Source organism: Monodon monoceros, unplaced genomic scaffold, assembly GCF_005190385.1.
Source record: "Monodon monoceros isolate NGI ecotype Baffin Bay Population unplaced genomic scaffold, NGI_Narwhal_1 Super_Scaffold_1, whole genome shotgun sequence".
In the NCBI taxonomy this organism is placed as follows: Eukaryota; Metazoa; Chordata; class Mammalia; order Artiodactyla; family Monodontidae; genus Monodon; species Monodon monoceros.
The window spans coordinates 50704618-50710617 of NW_021703765.1; positions in this window are offsets into that span (position 1 = coordinate 50704618).

Sequence of the window (6000 nt, forward strand, 5' to 3'; positions counted from 1 at the left end):
AAAATAAAACCAAAAAAAAGGCATCCAGTAGCTCCCCCATTTGACAGATGAGGGCACTGGGGGCCCCAGTAGGTTAAGTAGTTTGCATGTGGTCACCAGGCCCTCTGATTTCAGAGCCCACACTCTTCACCACACTAAAATTGTCAGGTTCAACTCCTGGGAACACTACATATAATTACATTTTATGAAATGGCTACATTTTAAAGTATATATTATTAACTATAAATTTGGATTATTTTGCCTTTGAATAATAAAATGTTATATATATATATATGTATATATATACACATCAGCTAGTTTCCAAACATTTCTATGTCACAAGGAAGTGAGTTACACCCAAAGAAGTGCATCTATTTCCACAAACCAATGACGAGTTAGTTTTTTCACACAGAAATGTCAAATGTCCAACCTCTTAGGCAAGTGCATATGACTTCACGTGATACAAGGTTATAATCTCAAATGACTCAGGAAGTATAAAGGAGTCATTTAATATATCCAAGTCCAATAAATAAATAAATGTTTAAATCTCCTCCCATGCTGAAAAACATATTTCCTTCATAGTTTTTAAGAGTATTGATTAACTATTTGTGATAAATTCAGGGGTTAAGAAAGCTCCTAGGATCTCTTTGGAATTTTAAATTGGATTACTAATTTCTCCTTTCACTGCTATATAATTACAAAGGTCCCTTAAGCAATCAGCAGGACCTGTTCAAGGTAGTATTTTGGTTTGGGCCCTTCAAACATCATTCACTTAAAATGAAATCAAATCACTGCCTGATTGAAAAGTTACCCCCTGCAAGCTTTGGATTGTTGGTGTGGTTAGAAACTGTGTTATCAACAGTGAACAATAAAATACTTTCTATGAAGAATGTCAGTATCTCCCTATCCCTTGTTTAAGATGTTTATTTACTACTGCTACTACTACTATTATTTTTTAATTATTATTATCACTGATCACCTACTGGTGGTTACAGTCTGTTCTTGAAAAGCAATTCTGACAATGTTTCATTGTCTCACAGCAAACCTGTCAGCAAAACAATGCAGGGGCTGTTTCCAGAGTCCATGGCTTTAGGGAGCCATTCACACTCATTCAATCAATCACAAGAAAACCTCCCGGCAGATAAATTCTACAAAAAGCAGCAACCCTGGAATCTGCCTTATCTCTGCAGGAGCTCCAGCCTAGAGAGACTCCTCCAGTGACTGGCTGAAGAGCACAGCAGTTTCTTCAGACCTTTGATGCCAGGTTATTAAAGTCTAAGCCCAGACAGTAGGACCTTTTCTACCTTGCTCACTCAGTATCTATGGATTGTGGCACACAGTAGGTACCTAACAAAGCTGGGATGATTGAATGAAACATTAGGGTGTGGCTAGGAGGGAGCCTAAATTAGAGGTGTTACATGTGGATTCTGGAGTCAGACTGTCCGAATTTGCATACTAATTTCCCCACTGACTAGCTTAGTGCCCTTAGACAAGTAACTCAGCCTCTCTGAGTCTAAGATTTCTTAACTGTAAAATGAAGAAAAAAATAATGCCTGGTATGGCAGGTGCTCAGTAAATGTTAGCTATTACTAAAGGGAAAAATAGTAAGTGGGGATATTAAATGGCCCATCAGTCACGCCTAAGAAGTTGTTTGCAGTACTAACCACGGTACAGATCAACTTGTCCCTGGCTTTTATCTTCCAACTCACAACACTGTTCCCTGCCTCCAGGCCACAGTCAGGAATTCCAGAAGCTGAGAGAGCCTGTGCCTTCGGAATGGCATAGGAGCAGAAGATGGAAAGGCAGGACCAGCCTGGTAGAGCCAACCCCACAGTGCGGGTAGACTTTTTTCACAGATGATCACTTTGATGACCTAGAACACTGTCCCCTGGCCCCCAACTGCCTGATTCTTTTCACTCTGATTTGCCCCCCAAAAGCAGAAAGACTGTCCTCTGCCCACTCTGGGCTCCTCTCCTAGCACCTGACCTCTTTTTCCCATCACGCGGAGACATGTGGACCAAACTGTCCCCCTGAGAGATCACTCATGTGCTGGGTTTACCCGAGGCAAAACAGACTTTTCTATCACAAAATTTAAATGTCTATTTTCCCATTTGAAAATTAACACTTCAAAGGCCATTTAACTTACTTTGGCAGCAGCTACATCAACAGTTTTAAAATAATGTTTTAATGAGAATAAGCATTAATTCAGAAAATTAGACACCTAGTTATGCTATAGCTTTAAAGCTACCATACTCCAGCTTTTCCCGTCCACACCATTATTGCTGGATAAGCCGCATGGTGGGGGGGGAGTGGTAAGGGGATGGGAACAATCTTGGAAAATTGCATAGGAGACCACAGGGAAGATCTATACTTAGCAATAATTAAACCTCAGACTAAGAATGTCAAGCATCTTCAAACTAACAGTCAAAAGTGTAATTGGATTGCAAATTTGTCTTCCAGAGGAAGGGCAGCCCCAATTCCCAAACAGTGAAAGGAAAAAGGTCTCACTTTGTTTCCATTTCCCTGCAGAAAACATGATTCTTTCCATGTTAAATGCAGTCAGCCCTTACACGCATGCCTGCTTATCCCAGTTAAGGACAAGAAATTTTAGACACTGGGAAAGCAAAGAGACCATGGGTCTGGGAAAACAACAGGCAGTAGAAGTATACTGCTTACTAGTGCATTTTGAAAGTATTATTGCCAGACAGCATTTCAGAAATGTTTACATACAAAAGCACAAAAATAAGCAGCTGGACACTATGTTTTGATGGCACCAACCTCCTCCCTGTGTTAAATTAGAACAGTGGTTTGAATCACTGTGGTCGCGTGGTTGTTTCTGGCCGTCTCTTAGGTAACAAGTGCTGCTGCATTAAAACTCACCAATATTCCCAACTTCCAGGACTAGAAGTGTGACTTCTTAATGACACACCTAACTCTAGAGGAGTCAGATTCCTTCATAAAGAATGTGAATATTTATTAGAAACCATGAAATTTATGGTGCAGTACAGCTAATTGAAAATGTAATTAGAAATAAATTAAAACCAGATTCATGTTTTAATCAGTTTGGAACGCTTCAAGTATTGCAGCAACAAGGCAAGTAATTTTCTTCTGGAAAATATATAATGTCATTATTTTGGTACGTGTGACTCCAAAGATGGAGGAAATAGAACAGAGACAGATATTTGCTGAACGCAACAGATAGGTGGCGCTGTGGCTCATGGCAGACCTGGAATTAGACTACAAAGGCTATATCCCAGGTTTAAACATCAGAATTAGAAAGTCAAATAGGCACCCTGAAAAGGTATCTGTCTCGCATAGTAGCTGAATTTCTGCTTTGGCAGATAAACTTCTGTAACTTCTAAGATGTCCACTAATTTTCTATTTGGCTAAAGAATGTTTTACCTTAATTTTAAGCATTTGCAAGGCTTGTCACTGACTTCTATTATTTAGGGAAATCAAATTCTAATGAAATGTTGGCTTAAACATAATGATTTAATAGCTATACGACATAATCACAAACCCAAGGAAGACTCTGCGTTGGTTACCTATGGCAAATCATCAAAATAATTCTACATGGTAAAGGCAGCTTTCCTTTTTGGCTAAACGCATACTCTGCTTGGCTTCAAAAGTCTTGTGTCCAGTTTCTTGGTTCCACCCCTTCCTGGCTGCTGCACCAACTTCGAGTTACTTGGCTACTTAATTGCCTGAGATTCACTTTTCTTCTAGTCCAGAGATGTCTAGTCCAGGATCTGCTCTCCTAGGTCTCTCCAAGCCTCACAGGGAAACTGGCAAAGCTTGTCTTTAGATGCCTACCATCCCCCTTGTGGCTGGTTTCTATTTCTTCTAGACTCCTTTTCCACATCTATAATGTAGGGGTTAAAATACCTACCTCACAGGGTTGTTGAGAGGGTTCACCCATGGAGGGCTTATAGAGAGTGGAGCACAGGGGCTAGCACTTAGTAGGTACTAAAGAAGTATTACTGCTGCCCCCCTTCCGCATCTCACAAACCAGACAAATAAATGCAAATTACATGGCAATGGTTGGTAAGCAAACCTCTCACAGAATATTTTGTTTTAAAAGAGGCCTTCAAAGTGACTAGTCTACCCAGGGATTCAGTCCCTCAGCTCCCCTCTCCCACTGGGGCAGAAGGTAAGAGGGGCCTTTGAAGCAGTGCCCAGACCACAGAGAGTAAGCAATAAACCTTCTCCAGGGGGTCTGCAAGCTGGTCTAGTATGCAGTGTAAACCTCACACACACGCAAAAAATATGTATAGAACTTGTAGGTGTGTCTTCCTCTGCAGATTTGAATTAACATTGGAAAAATACCCAAACTGTAGTAACAGTCATTGACCCAGTCAAAAGCATAACAAGATTTTCAGAGTTTCGGAACACACATGGGAGCTGATGAAATGAGTAGCTGGCTTATCTTTCCGAGAGTTCAAAACCTTCTGGCCTCAGTGACCAGCAATGAGAAGATTAACTGGCTAAAATGATGGTAACTGAGCCCCAGAGTAAAGTTTAGCCGCGTGAACTCTTTCCTTTCTGGGAGGATCCTTCAATCAGTGCTAAGGAAAGTGCTCCTTTCCTAGAAGGTAACTGAGAAGAGAAACCGAGATGGAGAGAGAAGGAACACACACCACTGCCTTTTGAAATTCCCTAGCCAGAGAGTAGTATCCTATCTTTTGTTTCTCTGGCCCTGGGGCGGGCCCCATTCCACCTGGTGTTCTGTCCCCTCCCTACCCTGGGTCCCCAAAGGAGGACACAGAACTCCCTTGGAAGGAGAGCTAACTGGCATTACCGCTCCGGAGTGTTCAGCGTGAACTCCGTTTCAGAGAAACCTAGAGCCAAAAGCTACTTTCCAAGTCTGTGGGGCTCCCGGGGCGCCCGCCTCGGTCAGCAACGCTTGCAAGTCAAAGCGGTCGCATCGCGTGGTCTCGGGCGACTGGAAACTCGGTCCCCGCGGTCAGATGGCATTTCGCACCCAGCCCCCTCACTCAAGCCTGGCCCGCGCGGTTACAGAAATGTGTTATCCTAACGCAAAACCAGGTCTCCAGTCTTGTGTAAACACCGCGCCGGCCCATCCCCAAACGGCTCTCTTGGATGCCTCCGCTGTAATTATTTATCTCACATATAAATCTGGATTCTGCTGACAAATCTTCGGGTTTCTACTAAACACAGGCTGCCCTGAGAAGCCCTTCTCCTCGCGATTCCGTTTAAAGGTATGATAACATCTGACACTTCCCTAAACCGGCCTGCAGAGGATACCGCCCGGGGGACTGTGTCACCCCTGAACACACGTGGGCACAACAACTCCGCAGGCGGGCACATGGAAGGGACGCGGAACCCAGGACAGTTATTTTCCAGTCAGTGGGTCTGATGGAGAAAGATGCCAAACGCACTTCCCAAGCCAGCTGAACTCCGCGGGCACCTAATCATTGCCAGATGTGGGGAGGGCGCACCGAGAACATCCCCGAGTCCCAGAGAAAAACCCCGGCCAGCAGCCCTTCGACTTCTTGGACGGCGAAACGGCAACAGCGGGGAGGGAGAGGACGCTGGGGAGAGGGGGGAGTGCTCCAGAGCGGAGAACCGACGGGGGGGGGGGAATGATGATGCCTCCACTCTCCTGGGCATATTTTTTCAATTAAAAAGTTGGGAACTGGAATCCGTAAACAATAATTTGGGGCTTCAAACTACTTTGTAGAGACAGGATGGGGAGGGAATACTCACACGCTTCAAAACCCCAACCTCTAGGTCTCCGGCGGTACCCGACTCCGGAGACGGGGGCGCCCCCAGGGTGCGCGCACGAACCAAGCACCGGGTGTCCCCCGGGGTTCCGCGCAGAGAAAGTCCGCACCGGATGCACCTCGCCCCCTCACGCGCTCTCCGAAGCCCGCCCTACCTTTCATGGTGGCCGAGGAGACGCACAGCCAGCCGGGGAGCTCCGCGCCGCCGAGGAAGTTCGCGCTGAGCAGCGGGTCAGTGAGCGCCCATGGCAGCTGCGCCGCGCGTCGGCCGTCTGCG